Source organism: Podarcis gaigeae (genome assembly GCF_964106915.1).
Source record: "Podarcis gaigeae genome assembly, chromosome: 10".
Classification (NCBI taxonomy): domain Eukaryota; kingdom Metazoa; phylum Chordata; class Lepidosauria; order Squamata; family Lacertidae; genus Podarcis; species Podarcis gaigeae.
This window is the reverse complement of record NC_139686.1, coordinates 52531682-52557166: the sequence shown is the minus strand read 5'-3', so window position 1 is coordinate 52557166 and position 25485 is coordinate 52531682. Positions and strand designations below refer to the sequence as shown.

Below are 25485 nucleotides of genomic sequence, written 5' to 3'. Positions count from 1 at the left end.
TGGTTTTATCCTTTAAAGCTCTACATACCCTGGGATATTTTCATCTAAAGTAGGGGTCACCAATGAGCTCACAGAGGCATTCTCTGGCAATCACAAAGTCCCCTCCCCATGCTGGAAGTAGGCTTGAAAGAAGTGCTCTGTTGTACCCAAGTGCAGTGTGTTTAGTTGTGGTGTTAACAGCGGTTTCTCTGGTTTGCCAATGTGACCACAGGTCCCAAAAGGTTGGTGACCCCTCCTATATTAGCCAGACTACCATTTAATTTACGTAGTAAGAGGCGACTGTTCATTCTGCCCTGCTCTAAGTGGACAGGCAAAAGAGTAGGCTATTGCCCCATAATGTTTATCAGCAGTGATAGTTCAGGTCTCCAGCCCACCATACCTTTTAAACCATATGGGCTCAGATCTGAACACTTCTACATAATTACTTTTATAGACTAGGCTTGAATACATCGATCCCATCAGTCCATGACATAAATAGGTCAGAGCATCTTTACGTACAAACCTATTTACATTATATATTACAAATTATCACTTCTGAAAACGCAACCATATATTTACTTTTCTCTGATCTGAAAGCATGAACCTGACCCTTAGCGAACAGTGACTTGCTTTGGAGCTATGCTAGCAGAAGGTAGCAACATATGCCCCAAGCCCCAAGTTGGATGCTCTTTCTACAGTCCAATGTGCTTGTCAAAAGATGTTAGAATCATAAATCCACTTTGTCTAGAAATACTTCATTACTCTACAAGGAAAAATATTTTCTTTTTCCCTTGTACAAACAAAGACGTAAAGCATCTTCATCCAAATTTGATTTACGTATAGAAATAAGTGACAGAATTTTAAAATGCAATCTACTTGGCTTAATATCAAATTCTGGTTGCTATCGTTTATACTATATTTGATACACCATTATATAGTTTTTTTATTTAAAACAACAACAAAGTAAGGCACACGACCACTGCCAAAATAATTCCCCTCTCCTAAGCTCACTAATAAAAAGCTAAACCTGTTGTAGTTATTAGTATTATTACAAATAACTTAATATACTACTTAGGCTTTGGTACATTTCTTCTTACAAAAAGAAATATTTACATTATACATTAGGAAGCACCTCTCCATCAGAAACACTTCTGGAGTGAAAACCCAACCACCATCTCTGTCAGTGAAGCAGGTTTCCCACAGACATGCTGGTATCAAAAGCAAGCCAGGAATGTGTCTTTGTATACCAACAGGTCACATACACACTGGTGTGTGGCCAGGGTGTATATATTTTGGTGATAAGCAAAGTAACAGAGTAGCTTACAGCTAGGAAGTTAACTCCTCTTCTAGGTGATTGATAGCTTCTTTGTAAAGACTATATTCAAAAGAACTTTACTTTCATAAACATATAACTGAGAAGAACATATTTACAACAGCATGCTTATTCAAACAAGGGTACATTCTCACTTGAATTGTAGATCTCACTCAGGCCTTACAGTTTCTTATGAACGGTTTTTACTTTCACCTCAGCAGTATTCTTCTCTCTGTTCCTTACAAGAGGCTCCTGAACAGGTTTCTCCCTATTAACTTTTAAGGGATCTTCCTCTGTCTGTCTCACTTCAGACAGATCACACTGACACACAGTAGCATCCTGAGAAACCTCTCTCAGCAGCCATTCTCCCTCACAGATAGAGAGTAGAAAGACAGTTACAAAACAAGTTACTGGAATAACGGTCACAACAGAATGGAATGCCTCGCTCACGTGACTCACAGACATCCAATCACATGAGAGCTACTGACAAAGGGGGTGGGGAACCATGTTAAAAATACACAGTAATTTAACATAAGCAAACATTCCCATTTCAGGAAATTAAACCATTATCCTTAACACACACACACCACTTAAGATATGCTGGGGAATCTTGCATCGTATTTTAATAATCCCAGAATCCTCCCTGCCCATCCCAGAATTGGCAGTCACAAACGGTTATGTATGTGTGCCGCCCTCTAACTGTTGGTAGCATGGCACTAGGTCTCTGTCGGCTAGGTCTGGGAGTTAGAACGTAGCCAAACCAACACAGCAACTTCTCTTCTTGAGACAGGTGCTGCCAGACTAGATTATATGGGTAGCTAAGGTGATGGTTCTCCTCTGAACTGCAGCAATGTAAGGCATGGGTAGGCAAACTAGGGTCCGCGGGCCAGATCAGGCCCAATTCCCTTCTGGATTTGGCCCACGGACGGTTTGGAAATCGCTGCATGGATCACCAGTGCACACATTCTTTCCCGCTCCCTCCCCCTCCCTCACACGGCGGCAGTGCCTCCTCCCTCCTGGCTTCTCCCTTCCCTACCTAGAGGAGGAAAGGGGCTAGGGCTTTGTTGGTGACAGCAGCAGCAGCGCTGTCAGCAGCGCTCAAGCGGCCTCCATTTTAAGCAACCCCTCTCCGGAGCTTTTTCACACGTCACTCATCATCCCTACGCCACCACCGCCAGCCCCTGCCACTTGCAAGACACAGGTAAGCAGCCACCGGGGCTCGTGGTACTTTTGCATCATCCCCCCCCCCAAATAGTCCGCCCCCCACAAGGTCTGAGGGACAGTGGACTGGCCCCCTGCTGAAAAAGTTTGCTAACCCCTGGTCTAGGGAGACCCACCATGGTCCCTTTGTGGAATGAAGCAAAGCATTTAAGAAGTGCCCAGGGCAGAAGGGAGCATGCAAGCACGGGTTTCATTCCAGTACCACCAAGCCCTGGTTTGGCCTAGCACAAGAACAAACCCATTGCCTACATAAAAGCACAAAACTGAAACACTGGTTCTAGATTAGAACACCTCTTCTGCACATTTCTAAAGGCAGAGGCAACTAAAAAGTAAGGATGATCCTACACGTGGGAGCTACAACTATAATCCTGACATTTTTTTAAAGTCATGTATAGTTTCTTTTTAATACAATCTAATATGGGTTCTACTACAGATTTCAATGGTTGTGATAATAATATCCCTGTTCCTCTGCCAATATATGCACACTTGGCATGTTTGTCTGTGTGTGCCTGTCTGTTTATCAGGTTCAGCATCATCTTGCATGTGAATACATTCAGATGTGTGTACAAAACACACTTTAAATTCAGCTAAATGTGTATTGATTGTGGGATTGTGGCAGCTCTGAAAAGGCAGCTGCAATATATTGTGTAAATATATAAAAAAAGACCTGCCTGCAAAACTCTCAATTGTAATAATTGTTCATTCTGGCTCATCATAGTATCTAGGGAGGAGTAATAATAAAAATGAACATTTTCTTACACCATCTGCACTCATGCTACAAACACTATTAGGAATATTTTCAAACATTTATAGTTAAGTTTTAAATGCTACAGCATTACATTTGCTCATAAATTTACAGTGTGTGCATATTTGTGTCATTTTCCTAGCATTTAACACCTCGGTTCTTCAAATTGAAGAACTGTAGGGTGCTTGCACGAAGGTTAAATAACTGAGGCACAAGTAACACATGACTTCATTTTGCAGTTTGCTAGATGTTTGCCTGTGTATTTCAAACCCTTTCAGTGGGAGTCACAGCTAAGAGGAAGGCCAAGTGGCTGTGAAAAGTGGCTGAAACATTCCAGGGACTGTCTATGCTTCCCAATCTGTATTTTTCTACAGGGGAGATGACCACTGAGAAGGGGAGTGAATTCGAATTCTGCTGGAGAACAAAAAAGGTTCAAAAGCTCCCCATTTGCCTTCTCCTATAAAGAGAGCTGAGAGGAACATGAAGAGGGACATATCCTGGTACTCAGGTTTGCCTAAGAACCTTCTTCATCTAGCCATACTCCAATCTGAGGGTCAGTTAATAATGTTTTTCCTCTACAACCAAGAAACACTGAACTCTCCATTCCACAGTGAAACGCAAACTGAAATGAAACTGCACGTGGATGCAATTTCCATGGGACCTTCCTGCAGCTGTAGTAATGTACTGGCTAGTTAACACACCCTTTTCTTCATGAGTATGAGCCCAGTCACAGGTTAGGACAGATTACACGGAACTGGGAATTACTTTGTAAATCAACCCTACGGCCACAAGATTTTGTAATAAAACTCAAGTTAATTTCTACAGGCACAGATCTGCAAAAAAACCCAAAAACTGCAGATTGCGTAATTTACTCCTACCTTTTTGGTAATATTCTCCTGCACCCCCTCCACTTTTTCTTTTACAACTTAACATTTAAAATTTAAAACAATTTTGCATTGAAATGTAAAGCCTTGGGTGGGTGAGGATACTGCAGAGAGAGAGGAGGGCCAGGGCAATGGGTGGAAGCTTTCCTTATTTTAGACCTGCTTCAGTATTTGTCCGCAATATCATTTGATGGATTGCATGTGTGAGTTTGAAAATGACATATTATTTCATCCTTACTTTCAACTGAATGTACCTTTTGATAGGCATTTCCATCCAAGTGCACATCATATGCACATTTTACTGCAAGCAATGCAGTCCACACTAATTTTCAGGCATGCAACTCTTTTCTACAGAGATTAGGTAAGTAGCTCCATGGAAGCTACTAGAGTTGGGCACGTATCCAAACCTATTCATCTGCAAGGCATGTACAAACTATGCTTGGCCACAAATTAGAGAGTAACTAATTAAGCAAAATACACAACTTGGGGAGTAGGAGGAGGTTCTGACACAGGACTCATGCTCTTAGCTCCTAGTCAATAGCTTCATGTACGTGTGAACTTAAAAACTGACCTAGATATACATACATTAGAGATTCCTTTACTACTCTTGTGCATGAAGAAAACAGCCAAAGGTAACACATGAAGCAGCACTGTGATGGTTTGTGGCATCCACTTAAAACACTGAACACTGAGGTGCTAGCTGTCACATGCATAAATCAGTGAACTCCTTTTACACCTGATGCATTTATGAATTATCTTTTAATCCATGTAAGACAAGGTTAGGGGACGCGGGTGGCGCTGTGGGTTAAACCACAGAGCCTAGGACTTGCTGATCAGAAGGTTGGCGGTTCGAATCCCCACGACGGGGTGAGCTCCCGTTGTTCGGTCCCTGCTCCTACCAACCTAGCAGTTCAAAAGCATATCAAAGTGCAAGTTGATAATTAGGTACCGCTCCGTCGAGAAGGTAAACGGCGTTTCCGTGCGCTGCTCTGGTTCGCCAGAAGCGGCTTAGTCATGTTGGCCACATGACCTGTACGCCAGCTCCCTTGGCCAATAAAGCGAGATGAGCGCCGCAACCCCAGAGTCGGCTACGACTGGACCTAATGGTCAGGGGTCCCTTTACCTTTTTAAGACAAGGTTAAAGTGTCTACTTATATCTTTAGCAAATAGCTACCAAGTTCTGAATGGCAGAAAAAGATGTTTTTCAGACAAACTGTAGGCCCTACGGAAGGCATTTTACTACTCACTACCCCAGCGCTAATGCATTTGCAGGTACACATTGGTGCGTACCTGTGCATCCTAGGCCCTCACAGCCTCTCTAAAACTGATTTGCGTTTTATAGTTCTGTCATGAATGCTACCTGCTAGACATGGGAAGAACAGAAATTTGCAAGAGGGGTTTTAAAAAAAAGCTTTTAAAGAAGCCAATCATCCAAAGGAATGGATAAACTGCTTTTCCATTGGTTTGTTGATTCAACTTTTGCAAAGCAGTTCAGGCTACGAGCATGCTCCTTTCCTGTCCACAGTTGCTGCCATACTGGATTATGCCCAATGATACTAAACTTTAAAACACACTGCACTTATAACAGTTAACTGTTATTAAGAGCTGGGCAATTATATAATTTTGCAAATATAAAAACATCATTCACCCCACCTCCAAATTTCAACCTGTGTTTTTATATAAATGTTTTATTGGTTTTGTTTACTACTAATAAGTTTGTAAGATTTTCACACACACACTTACCTTGTATCTGGTTTTTGTGTGTTGTGAATGCTGCACAACCTTGCTGTGGACTATTGGTTTTTCGCTGCTTAGACATGCAGGTTCATACAGTACTGTTCAACAGAGATTACGGCTGTCTATCTACACAGGACCTACCATGGCATCAGCATATTTTATTACCATAAATCCTATTCTTTCATGCTCTCAAAGACCCTCATTCCTAGGTTCAATCTGCAACAGGAAGGCAATTAATAAGAAAAAGCTTCAAAAGGTCCATGGGTAGCATTCAGATAGGAAAGGTTTACAGTCTGCTATTTTAAAATGTTCTCTCTATTTTTCCTATTTATTTCTTTATGAGAATGTTTCCAAACTTGTCATAACATGACTAGCACCACTAGAAATATACCACTACAGAAACTTTAGAAATATTAGCAAGTTGTTCTTAGAGAGCATGGGGTCACTTGTATGCAGTCTGGCCCTGTTGTGGTTGTCCTATAAACAAATGGAATTATTTAATAAAAATATTGCCATGAACTGTAATGTCAAACCTAATCTAAATTTGGTCTTCAAATTACTAGTTCATCATTATCATTCTTTAGCAAGCCAACCTAAAAAAACACATGCTTCTGAAATTAATGGGTCTTAAAAAGTGCTTAACTGTTGCTCAAATGTGGCCTTAACGTCCAGCTGAAAATGTTATGTAATGCAGTAATTTACTAAATCTGCATTCAAAATCATAGCTATTTCAATTGCTTTTTTCTGGAATAGGGAGAAAGTCCACAAGTTTATCTTAAATTTGGGAGTGTTTCTATAGGTTCAGAAACTATAAACTTAATGTGTAATACCCACGTCAAATGTGAATGCTAGCACATCACTGATGTCATGTGCACTGATGTCATTCTGCAAACTGTATTTTGCTGCTGCTGTAATAACCAAAATTCAGCTAGATCAGATTTCATGAATAATTAAACAAAATAAGTATGATTTAGGGTAATTCTTTTTAATTGCAGGTGATCCTAATGAGCTCCACAGATTTCCTCTCAGGATCAGTATAGTTTGTGGAACTGCCTAGAGGAATCTGAGATCCTCTCTCTAAAGGGATGAATGTCTCATCAAAACATCTTATCAAAAAGCCATTGTGTTTTGTTAAGAACTTTAGGGAGATTATGCATATTAGGGGAGAGGTAGTTAAAAAAAGGAATCACTAATTCACTCGGTACTATATAAACTATTTTCTTAATTTCTTAATAAATGAGCACAGATTAGTGTTCTTCCTTGAAATTTAGAAGGCGGGCAAACAATATGTTTAAAGTAAAACCAAAATTAACATGCGAGGGTAAAAAAAACCCCTAGTTGATCCAAAATTGTCCCACTGATGTTATTATTTCAAAGTAATATTGCGAAGCACAAAGGGGAAATAAGTCTTCACAAAAAATGCATACAACCTTCAGTACTCAAGAGCTACCAAGGTATCTAGAATGAAGCCTTTTAGTTGTTGATGAAATAATTTTTTAAAAACCTTTAATACAAACCTGTCAGATCTCTTTCTACAGTATTAGAACACTACTTAAGTTACATCAAAATCTTTCTTATGCTTTCTTATGCATTGAAAGGTATTTCAAATAGGTTTTAAAAAATATTTTTGAAACTGTAATTTTTGAAACTGTAATTTAAATTTACATTTTTTAAAAAACAGCCTTAAAACCTTTCCAGCTATCTAGAGAAAACAAAATCTCTCTTTAGACTACAGTCATAATCTAGTCTGTTAATATTTACCCAATTGACAAAAAAAAGTCATACAAAAAAGTGTGATCAAAAGTAGGCCTTTTCTCTTGTCTGTCTGCTAACAGCATATCCTGCTGTTCCCTTGCTCTTTTACCCATTTTGTTCCCATCCTTTAACACTACAACCATATATGTTGTACATTAACATCAAGCTGGGTGGAAACAAAAAGCCAAAAAGAGATAGGCAAGGGATCTGAAAGACAACACTGCTATCACTAGTGGTCAAATTGCTTAGTTTACTTTACATGACTTGGGAGTATACCAGTGTGTGACCTTCCTCTCCTCCCATGACTGCAGGTTTGGCAAGGCTAAATCTGCCTCCTAGCACTGTCAACACTTAGCAATGCTACCCTATGTCTGTTCTCCATGCCCTTTCCTCCCATCTGCTCCAAAGCCCATCCATGAGTATCTATCATTTGCCTGTGAGTTATGAATGCCTTACAAAAGGGTATTTACAAAGGCAAAGTTGTTATCATCTGAAACAGAAGCACCAATAGCTCAAGAGCGGCTGTAATTTCTACATGTAGAAATCACCTTAAACATTTAAAATACACTAAATGAAATGTTATTTTGTTCTTCCAGAGAGAGATTGTCTGTCTGTCTGTCTGTCTGTCTGTCTGTCTGTCTGTCTGTCTGTCTGTCTCTCTCTCTCTCTCTCTCTCTCTCTCTCTCTGTGTGTGTGTGTGTGTACATGTACCAAAAATATTGCTTTTCAAAAACTGACTACATTTAAGCAATTGTAATAACTTTTATGAGAAGCTGGTACACATGTGGAACAAGTTAAGTAGATTTCAAAAGGTCACAACACTGAGTACATTTGGTAACGAATACATGGCAATTTAGCAGTTATTCAAAGATTAACTTGGAAAAATAAAAACAAACTGCAATTCAATCTGCACAAACACAGAGACACAACCCCTGAATTGATACTGTGGCATGAATTCACCTGTACTGTAAGCAGAGATGGTCAAGTTCAATTAATTAGAACACATGAGCTCAGAAAGCTGTGATCACTGCTGTTTTAAATTAGCATGTGCAGTATGAATTAAGCATTTTCATAATTGCTTAGAAAGCAAGATGAATTAGGTGTAAAGGAGAAAACTGACATATCTTTGATGAAAAGCCAGCTTCCAAAACCTTTATAGTATATTGTATCAGTCCACATTTTTCTCAATTTTGCCTACTGTGTTATTTTTCTTCTTCTAAATAGGTATGATGTATTTAATGGTTTATGTTGCAATGCGATGGTTGCATCCGTAGGCTGAAGCATGCTTTGCTCTGACACATTCCTTTCCTTCCAACTGGGAAGACACACCATGGTTCATACGAGAGGAAAGTTCATAACGGAATAGGCTTATAATAATTTTTGTGTGATTTTTTTTTTTTTAAATTAACCCTTCCCAACCTTGCGGGAAAGAGCCTGTTCCCTCACTGGCTGAATAGAATAGCAAGTTAGTGAATAACCTGAGATGTTTCTTCCTTGAAAACAAGACTGCAATCTCAGAGCCGGAGTGACTGCAAAATAAGTGGGGGAATCCCATAGGTTTGGTTAGCCTTCAGGCACCCAAAGAGAGGCAATCTGGGATGTGCTGAGACTAGCAGGATTCTTCAAGCCTCTAGCATAGGGTGTGGTGGTGAAGTAAGGGGAATATTGCAGCTGCCTCCATCCCCAGCCCTGAAACAAGATGGCATTACCTGAACAAGGAAGAGGACTATCATGAAAGTAACAACCCCAACTGACTCATTCAGTTACAATAATTAGCACATTTTCACCTAGAATAGTTTATCCCACCCCCCCAAGCAAGTGCATTCTCCCACAGGCCCCATGAAACCTTTCATATCATGAAGCTCTTTACTTTTTCCCTACTTAACACTGCTGTTGCCTTGCAACAGATCTGCCTTCCGGGTACGGCACAATGCACAAATGCTTGATCGCAAACATTTTGAATACACACGTAAATGGGAGGCTGCCTGTATATGTATTGCCTCAGTGATTAAGAATGTGTATGAATCACATACTTTTCAAGATAAAAGTGAGCAGCAACCAAGAAACAATCAGGCCACCAGTGACATGTACAGCTTGCAACACGTACGGTATTTATTTTGTATACATGTGTGCAAATTCAACAAGAAGTGGTACCCTGGCTCAGTTTAGGATTAACGAAACAAAAGTGCTGTAGGTTGCATGTTTCCTTTATCCTGCTGAGTACCAATTCCAATGTGGATTTCACAGTGTTATGGTTACCAAAAATCAGAAAGTCTGAATCAGGAAAACCAGGGCTATTTTAAGCCAAAAAGTCGGGAAAGGAATTGGGGCCAGAAAAGGATGGAAGGAGGGAGAGGAGAAGCCCACAACATATACCCAGGGGCCAAATCAGTTTAACTATGAACATCAAAATAACATTATGTCTACTCAGAAGTAAGTCCTATTGAATTCAATACGCAGGGTTAAAAAAGCGGCATTAGTTGAGTGAGGGAACAGAATTACATAGATTTTTAGACTTTGTAAAAAAAAAAAGTGGGAAGAATAGTTCTAGAGACATTTTTTTTTACCACAAATGTCTGCTTTAAAAGACATTTTAAAGTATTTGAGATGGGCTTCTCACCAAAAATGGGCTTTTCTGTTTTAAAAGTCAATTGTTAACAATACATATTCCATATGTACTGAGTAGCTTTCAGAGAGATGTCATTATTACACAACTTTTCTGTTCTCTTAGGAGATAGGGTTTCTCATGACCTCACACCTAGACTTTTTTCTTTCCAAGGATCAGAACCTACATTTTATTACACAGATGCCACAAAACAGAATAACAAATTTGTGAAAGATGTCCAAACAGGCCCCTAGCAAACAAGCTGTTAATTACAAATATGACAGACTCATTATGTGGACCTATTCCACCATCTGGGGTAACGATCAACAACACAACAGCAAGGAAAATAGTTCAAATTAGGAAATCATAACTAATTCATGTGGGCATGACAAAAAGAGAGATTCTCCCAGGACTCCGGAAGATTAAAGTTACCTGCCTACCTTAAGTTTAATACTTAAGAGTTAAATACTTTGTGAAAGCAAATACACAGTATGCCGATAGCCTTTTGCAGTGAAGCCATTTATGGCAGCCTATTACAGGAGTGTATAAGATTAATATCGATAGAGCAGTAATTGCCCACATGTATCTCCTTACAGTAGCACACCAATGCACATGAAAGTGCACATATACAATGCACATATACAACCTGCAAACTACTTGTTTTGGTGAGATTTTGTCTCACAGCAATGCAGTATTTAGAAAGCAGGAACAAGTGTAAGACCACCTATATGCCAAGGGTTGTCAAACTTTTTGGACCTGCAGGCACGATTTGAACGAAGAGGAAGTGCTATAGGCAGTCATCACAAAACAGCTGTCATGGGGATGTGGCATTAAAAAAATTAGAGAACAGTCAGCGCTGCTCCCCACTTCTATGAACAACCTCATGCTTGTCATGGCAAGACACTTGTGTCCTGCTGGTCCCAACTGTGCAGATTGCAAAATAGTGATCACACAGCATGATGTTGTTACTGCGTGTCAACAACAGGAAGCATTCCCCAGTCCAAAAAAAGACGAAAGGTGCATACTATATGCACACACTGATCACAGACACACATGTATCTGTGTCTCTCTCTCTCCAAAGCGTGCGTGCGTGCATGCATACATACACAAACACACTCCCCCCCCCCCCATCTTGCATACATTTAGGAAAGCTCACAATGGGGGAAGACAGTGCCTCTCATTTGGGGAGTGGGGGAGCGGAATCAAAAATCAAATCCAAAAAATACATGATGGCCCCCAGGCTATATACCATTCCCAGCCACATAGGGAACTTCTACTTCTATCTAGGAGGGACACAAACTTCTGTTATTGATGCTTCAGATTTGGCGCTAAATCGCTAAAAGGCAATATACCATTTTGCTTAATATGCTTCTCTCTCCGGGATAATGATTTGTTTAAAGAATGATTTTGTTTTCATTTGTATATTATAAACATGTTATGTTTTCCTGAACGCTATTAGCTGGATACCTTGCTTTATTCCTGCTTTTGGGTAGAGTATTCTTTGTTCAAATTACTACATTTCTGCATCAATTGACAGGCAGCCTAAACATATTTCACAATTATTTTGGCTTAATGCATTCAGTCTCCAATATTACTCTACTGCAAACCAGAGTCTACAGAAGTATACTACAATGTTTTATTTTCTGAAACGTATCGGTGAATACATAAACCAAAACATTTGTTTTTTAAAACTGATGACTTTCCCCCAGATTATAGTACATTTGCAAACATCAAGCTGATTCGATGGTTTTGCACTCTCTTGTTATGTATAGTAAGGATCACCACTTGTATGAAAGAGCTTCCTGCACACATTGTAACACGGGCATAAACAACTTGAGAAAAGTAATGATGAAGGATTGCCATAAATAAGCAGTATTGCAATCAAGTCATGAACTAATGCTAATTAGTGCATTATTTGGCGGGGTTGGGAGCTCTGTTCACTTTCGAAATTAAAAAAACAACCCAGAGCTAAGATGGAAGAAAGTCAAAGACAAGAGTAAATGAACAGCAGACAAGAGAAGACACCTTAAAAGAATTAATAGAAAGCTTGGGTAAACAACGTCTATTGGAAAATAGAATTCTATCTTTTCAAATCATATGGAGAAATCTGAGGAAACGAATTAGTTAAGCTGGCAAAGCTTAAGTGCAACAGAACTGAACATGTATAAATATAAATGGACAAGAAATCTCTCCAGACATTTTTTTTTATTTCAAATTGTATCCCATCCTCATTTCAACCTATTTCAAAGGAGATTAAAATATAATGTCGTGAATCAAATTAATTATCCTTATTGTTTAAATTCTAGCCACCAGGTGCCTGCTCAAAATGACTATAGTGTAAACAGCAGCTCTGGAATTATTTAGAAGAGGTTCCGGATTTGACAACTCCCCCAAGAGCAAGAGTCCTTATAAATGTTGAGCTGTAGGAACTCTTCAAAGAGGATATATCTTCCTCATTCTAAAAGAAACAGAAATCCAAAGTGCTGCGGCATAGGGAACCCAAGATGTTTAAGGATTTAGAATTTTAGTATATGGTCACTTCATTCAGAGCCACCTACAGCCTGTGAGGAATCACCTGGGTACAGAACATTACCACAGACAAGTCTTGAGGCTACAAATTCAGAAGAGAGCTGAATTCAGAAGAGAAGGAAAAACAAAACTGTGTGACACAGATTCAATGAGTGAGAGAGCACAAGTGATCAACTAGTTTGATTCCTTTGTTAACAAAAGATATACCCTATTCACAGCTGGCCATGTCACTGTACTCCAAAAATCAGGTTAATCTTAACTTGGGTTAGTGGAAACAAGCCATCTTTAATCTATAAAATCCATGAACCTGGCTTGTTTTCACTAACCATGGTTAAAATAAAGCATAGTTCTAGGATTGCATGAAACCCAAATATGACTGGGTTCATTTTCACTAAACCATGTTTTAGCATTATGACTGAACAGTCAATACACCTTATAAGCCATGGGTTGGGGAAAAAATAGATCAGAATTTACTAGTAGATTTCAGAGTGATTAGCAAAGGTTCTAAGTTCCAGTTATTTAACAACAACAAAAACACTTTCCCCCATATAATTAATTTGCTGAAATGAGGAAAGCTAAGCAGGAGTGGTGGACCTGTATGGGAAAGGATTGTGAGCTCAACTGAGTTCTAGCACTGAAAACAAATGCCTAGGTTTACAATGTTTTCAGAGTATCCTGTTCTGTGTATGTTGTTTGCACCTGACTTTGTTTGGTAGATCTTCAGATTCCAGTGAAAAACAAGCCTGCAGTTTGCTCGCCTATTATAAACAATAAAACACTCAAAAACTAGTAAAAAAAGAAAAGAAAAGCAGAATATTTATAAAACAAGCAAACAGAACCACTGATGTTACTTTAAAGCTCAGGGATAACCTGGCACTTACATGACAGTGGTGCTACTGGGCAGCTTCCTTGGGGAAGTAATTCTAAAGGCTGGGTGCCACTACAGAAAAGGCCCTTATCATTTATTTTCAAAATTTGTTATTTAAAGCAATATCCAAAACAAAAAAACCTCACCATTAATGCATTGTGTCTCATAAATCAAACTCTAAACTGCAAAATGAATAGAGACTTTTGCACTGATGTGGATAATTAAACCGCAAAAGCTTCACAGACTTAAGAAACAAAATGCAGTCTTTTATCAAAAGCAGTCATTCTATCTCAGCCTGACAGTTAACAGCATATGATCTAGTAAACAAATACTTTCACACAGTACAAAAGTGCCATTAAAGGCCAAAACTGTCAACACAAATTCCATTCTTACAAGAGGGGGGGAAATATAAACTGTTGATCACCTCTGGTTGCCTTAACTAGCATGGAGGTTGTCATGGAAACATTTCTGCGAAGTTCACAGTGATGAAACACAAACACTTCCAGTTTAATTGCTATTAGGTTTAGCATACCACAGTTTATTTATACTCAAAGCGCATTATGATAAAATGCAGTAGAGAGTAGAAGCCCCTGATGATCTACCATAACAAATCCAAGGATGAGATTTCAAAAGGAACAAACAAGGAAAAATAAAAATACAGGAAAATTCAAAAACTTTTATAACACAATTGTCTCTTAAGCTACTTAGTCTTTTTGCCAGCATGTAGTTTTTTGAACAAAAACAGAAAGTCCTTAAAGTAACTTTATATATTGATAATATTCATTAACTGGACATATACGTGAGTCCAATTAAATGACTATGCCCTATCTAAATTATGCCTAACTTTAATTCAGTGTATTTTGTGTAGTCTCTTTTTAGCATCATTGTGACACCATTAAGCAGGACTCAAAGTATGGAAGTTAACTGCTAAACTAGATCGTTTTTTTGTATTAATATAGTAAAATTTCCATCCTGCCCTAGTTGTCTTAGGTGTAAAAACACCAGGGACAACTTCATCACCACATCAATCTACACATGACTCACCAGCACTCGAGAGTTTACTGTCGTTTAGGCACCAGATGATATCTTTTTATTATCCCAGGCCTTTTAGATCTCTCCTTTTTAACTCAAGGATTATCTGGTCACATAGGTGTTTTGCTTTTGCATGTGTTCCATAGAATTGAAGAGCTGGAAGGGACCAAGAAGGTCATCTTGTCCAAACCCCTACAATGCAGAAATCCTTTGCCCAACATGAGGCTCAAACCCATGATCCTGAGACTAATTTGCTTTTTTATTTTATTATTAGTTTTTTTAAATTGTTGTTTCAATATTATGTTGGGAGCCATTCCTTAAGAATATTATATGGAAGAGAAAAATATTAAATATCCATTTTTTTAAGGGGGAGGGAAGGTAATTTTGCTGGATCAAACCTGTTTCATCTTGTCCACATTTGTCTTGATTTACATATACCAATAATCCAAGAATTGTTTGCAGAATCTGGATGTCGTTGCAAACCAGAAAGCGAGAGAAGAACAAGTGAGAAGGAAAAGGAAGGGTCAAACCATGGTTTGTCATTGCGTATGAACTGAACTACTTCATATCAAAAAGTAGTGAGCATGATCTTGCTGGTAGTCACAAAATGAAGACAAAAGATTAACTCACTTGTCCCTGCAGTCTGGTTTCTGTTTCTGAAAATGGATTCCATGCAGGGTTAAACAATAAAGGGCCCTAAAGCTCCCGCCCCAAGAGTACTGGACAGGCTGACAGATATTGGGAGTCCAACAATATATTGAGGGTGCCATATTGGCTGCTCTTGATCTAGAGTTATAATGGCTAAGAGATGTAAATATACCTTCCCTATCCCCTTTTAAACCACATATTATGATAGCAAAGTTGCAGTGCAATCCTATACATGTCTACTCAAAAGTAAGGCACACAAAGTTCACTGGAATTGACTCAAGAAAGCAGAGTCAATTATGGATTCTGAGAAGTACTTTCTTCCATCTGTTCTCACCTGACTCTACTAGAGAAGGGCAGAAGTGGGGACTTGCACCACAGATTAAACGGGTGAGAGAACATTATTGTATGTCCCACTTTCAAGAGATCCTGAGTGTTAGTTGCTGGTCTACTATGGGCTCCATCCCCAACATTACTTAAACAAAACCAGAAACATTCATATTATTCTAACCATCAAACTCTGATAAGTGTATTTTCACTAGGCTCACTGTTTTGTTTTGGTTTTTTATTTTTTTTAAAAAAAAAGCATCACAAGGACAGAAATAAACCTGACAATACAAATACACTTACAAAAACTAATTGCAAAGCTGTTAATCCATCTCACTGGCAAAACAGATGCAAACAAGCTGTTGCACTATCAAGTTTACATTGATGAATACCAGGCAGAGGGAGGAAGGGAAGGAGGGAGGGAGAGTGAGTGAGTGTGTGTGTGTGTGTGTGTGTGTGTAAGAATGACAATAGAATATAGAAAGCATAAATTTATTAAGCCTTCCTTCTATTCCCTTAGTCTGGAAAATGTTTTGAAAAAGCATTAAGAAAGAGAAGAAATGCACTGTTAAGTAAACATTTCAGACCTCAGCCTTCTTTATACGCCTTTGAACCTTTTCTTTCATGTGCAATACTTGATAGCCCACAGAGAATAACTGCTGAAAGCCCGAAAGATCGGTAAAACAGAATTTCTGACTCAGGAAATAAAAATCAGCTGAAAGTGATTCCCACATGGTGATTGAGATCAATGGGAAGCAAGACCAAAATTTGCAATATCTATACTGTACAGTATAACATGGTGGTTGTCTTTTATTGCTGGTAGCAAAATTCCCAATGGCTACGAATGGAAGCAGACACAAAGAATATAAATGAAGCAATGGTGAATTATATAAAAGTATATCTCAGTGCATATGAGAACACTATAATTTTGATTTTGTGGGATTAAAACACATGTCTAGCAGGTAATTACAACTGCCTTATTTTTCTCTCTCTTCAAATCAGCTAAACACAAAACTCCAACATGCATTTTATGAGCACAGAAAGAAAGTAGATAAATGTGCTTACATGAAAACTACAGTCATTACAAGTTCTGATGAAACATTGTATATGACTGAATTATTTTCTAAAAAGCATACAGTACTTTAGTATTCCAATATTTAGTTCAAAAGGAAAGCTTTGGGTAACCATAAAATTAGTACTGTAGTGTTGTGGGAGAGGATGCATCTCCAGGACAATTTCTAAGATCAGGTGGGGGGGGGGAATAATTCACATATTTTTCTTGCTTTGGATGAGGTCATAACAATGCTTTCAGATTTTACTACAGTGGTAGCTTGGGTTACAGACGCTTCAGGTTACAGACTCCGCTAACCCAGAAATAGTACCTCGGGTTAAGAACTTTGCTTCAGGATGAGAACAGAAATTGTGCTCCAGCGGCGTGACTGCAGTGGGAGGCCCCATTAGCTAAAATGGTACCTCAGGTTAAGAACAGTTTCAGGTTAAGAACGGACCGCCAGAACAAATTAAGTTCTTAACCCGAGGTACCACTGTATTGCTTGTTACAGTTTAGCATAGTGGATTCAGAGAGTTGAGGAAAATCATGTGGAGACTAGATACTTCTTTCCTTTTTTGTGAGATTCCGACTTTATACTAGCAATTTAAGCAACATACCTTCTTTACGTTATTTTCTGCCTAAAAGGTTGCATTTCCAGTGAAGATCACTTGTTAAAGGTCAGTGTGTTTTGCAAGTTGAACCTATGAAAACTTCATAGCTGATCTGTGGTGTGAATCCCCATCTCCTCAGCTCAAGTCCAACATGAAACCCACTACACCACCTTTACTGTCTGACAACTATTCAAGGACACTGATCCCAGTAAACTGGGTATTATACTATGTATTTCTGCTTCTGAGGCGAGGGGAGGTATGTTTGCAATATATATATCACACACATATCTGCACAGCTGGAGGAGATGCTATGGAGCTGCCATTATGAGCTGCACTTCAAAATTTACCAGTATACAGTGGTACTTCTGGTTAAGAACTTAATTCGTTCCAGAGGTCCGTTCTTAACCTGAAACTGTTCTTAACCTGAGGTACCACTTTAGCTAATGGGGCCTCCCGCTGCCACTGCACTGCCACCGAGCGATTTCTGTTCTCATCCTGAAGCAAAGTTCTTAACCTGAGATACCATTTCTGGGTTAGCGGAGTCTGTAACCCGAAGCATCTGTAACCCAAGGTACCACTGTATAAAAATCAATCAAAGAAATATCTCTACAGAACTTCACAAAAAGATTTCTAATGAGTGAGCAGTAACGAGGCAATCTTGAATAATTAACCTGAAGACGTTCATTTCTGCAAATAGTAATCTCCTTGTAAAGAATGTCAAGCCATGGCCATGCCTAACATAAATGTACCAGGAACACCTGCCATGACAATCTTGTAGTCCACTGCAAAATGCATGCAGATCAATTCAGCAGCAGGTGTAAAACTAACAGGATTGTCCTTTGCTACAGAAACCTCAGCATGATACTGCATTTATAGGTTGTTGTTTTTTTAAAAAAGCTAAATGACCCCTGGACAGTTAAGTCCAGTCAAAGGCGATTATGGGGTTGTGGCACTCATCACACTTTCAGGAAGAGGGAGCCGGCGTTTGTCAACGTACAGCTTTCCGGGTCATGTGGCCAGCATGACTAAATCGCTTCTGGTACAACAGAACACCATGACAGAAGTCAGAGCGCATGGAAATGCTGTTTACTTTCCCACCGCAGTAGGACCTATTTATCTACTTGCACTGGTGTGCTTTCAAACTGCTAGGTTGGGAGAAACTGGGACAGAACAACAGGAGCTCACCCTGTCACGGAGATTTGAACTGCCGACCTTCTGATCAGCAAGGCCAAGAGGCTCAGTGGTTTAGACCACAGTGCCACCCGCGTTATAGACAATCTATTGCCAATACCTTAAGATGTTACAGTGCTTACCCAATACAATTTTTATTTTTATTTTTGCAGAGGAGGGCAAGAGGATGCCTCTCCCACTTCACAATTCGGCACACAGAAGGCATCCAGACTGACAGGTGGATTTTGCTTCAGCACTGGCAACCAGATGCCATCCTCACTGCATCCAAAGGCAGCAAGCTAGCTCGCTCATGGGGCACAAAGCAAGCTGCTCAGCATATACAACTCTGCCTTCCAACACCTACTACTGCTACTCACTCACTGCTATGTGTTTCATCTGCTTGCTGCACCCTCAAATAAACGTTGACACAGCAGTATTGGCACACATAAGATCATGTTAGCGGACAAATGGGAATGTGTGTCTAGGGCTGGCTGCCCCTAAACTTGCTCACTCATGCATCTTTTGCAACAGCATAGTCTGAGACACACTGGAAGAAGGCAACTAGGGCAGCTCACATCAACAAGAAGAGAGTATATTCATTTCCAGTCCAACCAGGTCGCCACCAATGGGGAAGTATCCTGTACTTAGGATTACATCTGATATGTCACCTCCTACATTTCCCTGTTCCATTTGGCAAATCCAGTATTTTTCACAAATCCACATATACTGTGCTTTAATCCAGTATCTCACTTTTTCTGACCACAGTAAATGCCCTGGAAGATTCCATGAAGTCCCTCCCAATTATATGAGTCTCCTCCTTTTCCAGAACAGTAAGTCCAAGAAGAAAAGCCCGCTATGTTTGTTTGTTTCTTTTAAACCTAGCCATCTTAACACAACGTTTGCAGTTTTTAAAATCAAGGTCTGTTGGTTACCTTACACATGATTCCTTCTTCAGCACCTGACAAACTGAACTATCTTTTTTGGTGGTTGAACTGTTCTAACAACTCCCCTCCCTTCAATCGGGTAAACATTTTAAGGACTCGCCTGTTCACCTTTCCATGCTGCTGTTCTAATTTCTATGGCTAGGCTAAAATATAAAACCAGAGGAGAGGGCTGTGCTCTCTGCCTCCACATCTGGAGGAAGCAATGCTTCCAAATAACAATTATCAGAAACAAATCTGAGCGTGCTCAAATTCTGTTTGCAGTTTCCCACAGGCATTTGACCAGCCACTGTGAGTACAGGATGCTGGACTAGATGGGCCATTGGCCTGATCCAGCAGGCTCTTCCTATGTTCAGAGTCATGAAATCAAGTAGATGACATGTCTGTTTCTCACAGACTTCAGCACAGTTCAACCTGGCCATAATAGCATTGGGGGGGGGGGAGGAACCTGGGTAATCTGGTTTACGGCTGAACTTTACAATTCACTAAGATATCACCAAAATAGCCTGAAAACGGTACTTTCAATTAATAGTCCTATTCTGCAATCACAAAAGGAGCATGTTCCATTTACAGTACCAGCTGATGACAAATTAAAGGTGGGAAAGACTCGCTGACATGTTTATCCCAGGGTTGCCAACTCGTGTAATTTTAGGAGTTTGTTAATTCTCAGATCAACAGACTGTCAATTCAGTCTTGAAGCTCTCCTGTTTTGCCTTATAAAGACGGTTTCTAGTGCTGGTATTTACAAAGAAAGTTCAAAAATGTGACTGCTTAATGCCATAAAAGCACACAAACCAGGATCAAGACTTCACTTAAACTCACTTATTGAAACTTATCTTTTTATTTTGGGGTTCTTCCGACATTGCACAACTGGTGACTTTCTGTGGCTGAGGAGCCTTGCTTTCTTGGGAAAAGAGTTCATGACCGAGTATACTGTTACCTAGAGACTTGCTTCAAAACCTAGACCCATAAAAGTGGTCCCTGAAATGGAAGATTACATCTTTTGAGCAAAAGTTAAAGCACCCAAAATGAGTTCCCATAAACATTAAAGTTAACAATGAAAAGTACAGGTGTTTATTGTTCAATAAATATTAGAGGCATTTTTAAATATTTTTGTGATGGTGATCGCCTTGTTTAAGAGGCTGTATGTCCTCCTAATATAGATGAGCTCTCAGCAACTTACAAAAACAAAAGTAAACACGAACAGCTGAGCCTTAGTTATCAAATTTAACATACAAATATAGTTGAAATGTTTGAGCAAGGAATAAACAGACATAAAAAGAGTAAACTAATTTGGGCCTATGCATGCAGCCCCTTCCCGCATCTCTTCTGAGCATGTCAAACTATGGTTTAAAAACTGGCTTCCAAAGTCTGTCTTTTTAAAAAGCTCACTGTTCACACCAAACAGCAAGCTATCATTTACTGCAGTTCCTGGTTTATTTGCCCACAGTAGCACAAGGGTTGAGTGCAGGTACATGAAGCTCATGCATAACCTTGTTTTTTAAGACAGGATTTGATCATCCAAATGCAAAAGAACAGCCCCAATACATGAACTCCATACTGATCAACTAGTGCAATACAGACACATAAAACTCAAGCAGAAACGCAGCTCCAAAACATACAGACCCAGGCAAGCGATCGAAAACCTACAAAGTGGAAGAACAGAAAAGGGTTCTCAATACTGGGGATAAATTACTTATTTACAACTAAAATTGTGCTAATATTAACATATGCACACACATTTTGCAAAAAGGCAAAAACAAATCCATTAAAAGCAAAACATTTTTTCTTCTTCTTTAACCAAGGAAATAGTAGTCTGAACTTCAGAGGTTTATTCTGCAGTTAACGGCATTCATATAATAGATTTTGTTTATTACAGAGTAAGGTATACAGTAATGGAAATCCATGCATACAATTAATGCAGGTGCATATTAACATCACATGCCAACCTGGACCACACTGAACTTCAGGGATGCATGCCCGGACAATGAGGTCCAGCTCCGAGGGCCTTCTGGCGGTTCCCTTACAGCAAGAAGCGAAGTTACAGGGAACCAGGAAGAGGGCCTAATGCCCTCCCATCAGATGTCAAGGAAAGAAACAACTATCTGGCTTTTAGAAGACATCTGAAGGCAGCCCTGTTTAGAGCAGTTTTTAATGGTTGATGTTTTATTGTATTTTTAACGTTTTGTTGGAAGCCGCTCAGTGGCTGGGGAAATCCAGCCAGATGGGCAGGGTATAAATAATGAATTATTATTAATTATTATACTGAGGCAGACTAGAAATGTACTTCTGCATCCAGGGGCAACAGTTGTTGGCATCCGTCTGTCCCAAGAGACAAACAATAGACTGCACTTCCAGGGGTGAAGTCAAACTGCTAAAATTGTAGCACTGAAGTGACCTCCCTGGGACACAAGCATGGGCAGTATGTAAGGAGGTCCTGGGCTGCCCAAATAACAAGACCCCCCACTCAGCCTCACTGATGTGGTCTAAAGGAAAGTAGAGCAATAGAGCTTGGCTGCAAGAGTTGCCAGAAGGCAGTGTACAAACCACCTTCTCGACTGTTGGTCCCAATATTGGTCTCGCCTGCTCAATTCACTGTAGCGTGTCTTCACATGAAGACCAAGTCTCTAAATCAATGAGGGTTTGAGACCTGGTTTAGGTACCTGGTGAGGCCACTGCAAATGCTGACAGCTTCTAGGAGCCACAGGCGAGAGCTGAGTGCAGGGTGGGGACCAAATGTGGACAAACTAGAGGATGGGTCAAAGCAAGTGTGCTTCAAAATGCAATGAGAAAGAGAGAAAGTGGGTATTCTAAGTGATCAGTGAGCCTCAGATCCAAATTTTCAACTAAGGGGGGAGGGGGGGAAATAGCTCCTTAATATTAAAGAGCCACTTCATGCACAATGGATAAAAAGAAAGGGCACAAAATCCCCCTTTGAATGAAAAGTTTTTGCAGTGCCACACTAACGTCAGTATTTTTCCCTTCAAAAGTGACTCCTTATGCACTCTCGTTAAACTGCATATTCCAGCTGGGATGCCGATATTATCATCTGATTCCTAGTTAAAAAGAATGCCAAAATATCTTTAAATAAACTTTACAGGGGTTTTATAAGTTATATATATTTAAAACCTATTTAGATTTGTTTTATGTCCTTTTCTGGGCAACATCACTAGAAAGCTTTCAGAAGTTGGGTTACAACTTTATTCACCAAACTAACCTTTTGCAATACAAGGCATTAGTCACCTAAAACATAAGCAAACAACAAATGTTTCTTTGCTAATTTATATCTCAATAAACCTTGATTTCTCTTTGCTGAACAGATATGTTTTCAAGACTTTATTGCTCTTTCTGTAAATTATAACCATTTTGTGAACTATTGACCATACATATTACATGGTGTACTTAGACAGTTATTGTGCACTAAGAACAATTTACTGGCATCATCACAACCTTAAAAGTAATTTAAATTCATTCAGACTGATAACAAGCAAGTCTGAATGAATTTTCTGGGTGAAAGCATTTCATGATCGTTTCCAAAACTAACATCATATTCCTGCACTCTTTGTGCTCATACACTATGCTAATTGGTTTTCAATTGAAAAATTATCCTTACAATATGCCCAGCAATACTCCATATCTTCTGTGCTACGCTAACTGTACAGTACACAAGACCATCAGTATGTTTCCCCCAACACTATTCCCTCATTAAGTTTAGATATGTTCTTACAAAAATATTACAAGAATGTCAATATTGAAGGGGAGGGGGAAGCATAACTATTTATCAACAATCTTGGCAGACTCTTCATACCTGACTGCATTAGGTCTTTTGCACTTTAAATTTTAGGTCATGAAAATACTGTAAGTACTGTAATGTAACCACAGCCTTATCTGTGCTTTCACATACAACACTGTGTGCCATCATAAATATTTTAATTCCTATTTTTAACTCCAGAAAACTTTATGTTTGTGTTTTCTATGAACTCTTATTTTCCCATTACTTTGAGAAAAACTTTCTTTTTTAAAAAAAACAACTTATATTTGGGGATGCAATGAGTGGAGGAACAACACATAATGGATGCCATCAAGAAGCTTTCAAAAAGGTACTAATGAATCCAAGTTGCCCCTTCTTTTTAGAGCCATCCATTACTTCAGACTAATCACATTACCATATTACAGTAACTGCAAGAAGTAGAATACCCACACTGTATTTGCTCATTCTGAACAAGAAAGAGCTGCAACTCAGCAGCTGGGCATCTGCTTTGAAGTCAGAAGGCCCCAGGTGCAATCCTTGGCATGTAGGGTTAGGAGAGACCATTGTCTAAAACCCTAGATAGCTGCTACCAGTCAGTGTAGACAATACTAAGCTAAGTAGACAAATGATCTGGCTCAGTATACGGTAGCTATGAACTGGTAACTCCTTTGTGGAAGAGCTGCATAGTCACCAAGAGCAAAGTCTTTTACATATACAATGGTACCTCGGGTTAAGTACTTAATTCATTCCGGAGGTCCGTTCTTAACCTGAAACTGTTCTTAACCTGAAGCACCACTTAAGCTAATGGGGCCTCCTGCTGCTGCCGCACCGCCGGATCACGATTTCTGTTCTCATCCTGAAGCCAAGTTTCTGGGTTAGCAGAGTCTGTAACCTGAAGCGTATGTAACCTGAAGCGTATGTAACCCGAGGTACCACTGTAACTCAGTGGCAAGATACAAAAATCCAAACATTTTTCTTAAGTCCAAACTTAATGAACATTTTAATGCAACAATTGATTGTATTTCTTTTCCATATTTGCATCTATTAGCATCTCTCGAAACAGAAACTCTCCAACTAGCATTTTCAAGTATCACACCTGTGTGCTTTTCTTATATTTATACCCCACCTTTCCTCCATCATGGAACCCAAGGTAGAGTACACATGATGTTCAGGCAATCTCCCATCCAGGCAAAAACCAGGCCCTAGATCTGCTTAGCTTCAGCAGGGTGGTGACTCTATGTGCCTTAATACCATATCCTGGGGCCATATGCTTGTAACAAAATTGTTCACCAATTTCCAACAGTTCTATTCCTCTCTGGCTCATTCAACGCTAAAAGCATGTTATCAGCTGCTTCTTCCATTTCCTAACATGTATTTAAATATACAATAAATCAGTCGTCACTAATAAGCCTAATTGTGCTGATGAAATGAAATCTGTTCAGGATGATCATTTCTTGTGTATAGGAGCAAAAGAGGTCAAATAATGCTTGTCTAAACAGGTTACCACTATTTTGCCCAGAAAATACTGCCCACATTGCTGTTCATTAGGTTGGGTACATATGAGAAATATCACAAACTGTCAACATAATGTCTGTCCACCCATAGACCCATAATAATGTCCAATAGAATCGCCTAGGGAATATTTTTATTAGGCAACTCAAATTGAATTACTAAGATAAAAATAAAAACAATATTTTGGAAAGGTTTTCCTCCACAACTTCCCTTCCAGCCCACGGAGCAAACAGTTATTATTAGGTAAAAATAAAAGCCAATTTCTCTTACCACACATATAGACTCTTTAAAAATAACATCATTTGTCACTTCCATACTATTCAATTATTTTATACCTTTCTCAGCTTCTTATCCAATCCCAAGCTTTGTTTGGCCACTTTCCACAAAAGTCTTATCCTTTCAAATTTCCAGCTGATTCTAGCAACCTGCTCATCTAAGTTTTCCTTCAATTATTTGTGTTGAAACTGAAATGTTTCTAATTTAGTTATGAAACAAATGTTATTACAAATGCTTGCTTTTCCAAGTCTTTGGACTAAAGCCATAAGAACACAATGTTACTTCGAAACTTTTAACACAGACAGTGCCAAGAAAGAAGAGTGTCTAGAGAGGAGAAGATATATTCCATACCTTTATAGCGAGAAGGCAAAAATCTGTATATTTTTTAACTCCCCAATGTCAAAATGTCAACAGTCTTCAAAGAGGTATGCTGCACTAGCACTGTATCAACATCAAGCTTTTGATTTAACTTGACCATCTGGAACAGGCATGCCCAACTGGTAGATTGTGATCTACCGGTAGATCACTGGACGT

At 39.3% G+C, this 25485-nt stretch overlaps 1 protein-coding gene across 12 annotated transcripts in view; it reads right to left on the bottom strand.

Annotated features, from left to right (window-relative positions):
• Positions 1-25485, bottom strand: part of FOXP2 (forkhead box P2) — a 350478-nt gene that overhangs the window by 312292 nt on the left and 12701 nt on the right. For 4 of the 12 annotated variants that reach the window (XR_014555349.1, XM_083699191.1, XM_083699202.1 and 1 more), the window contains exon 1: positions 1447-1692. The exons of the other annotated variants lie outside the window; for them this stretch is intronic. The gene's annotated coding sequence lies outside the window, so the exon portion shown is untranslated. Of the gene's footprint in view, positions 1-1446; positions 1693-25485 lie in introns of those variants that run through there. 12 annotated transcript variants of the gene reach the window in all.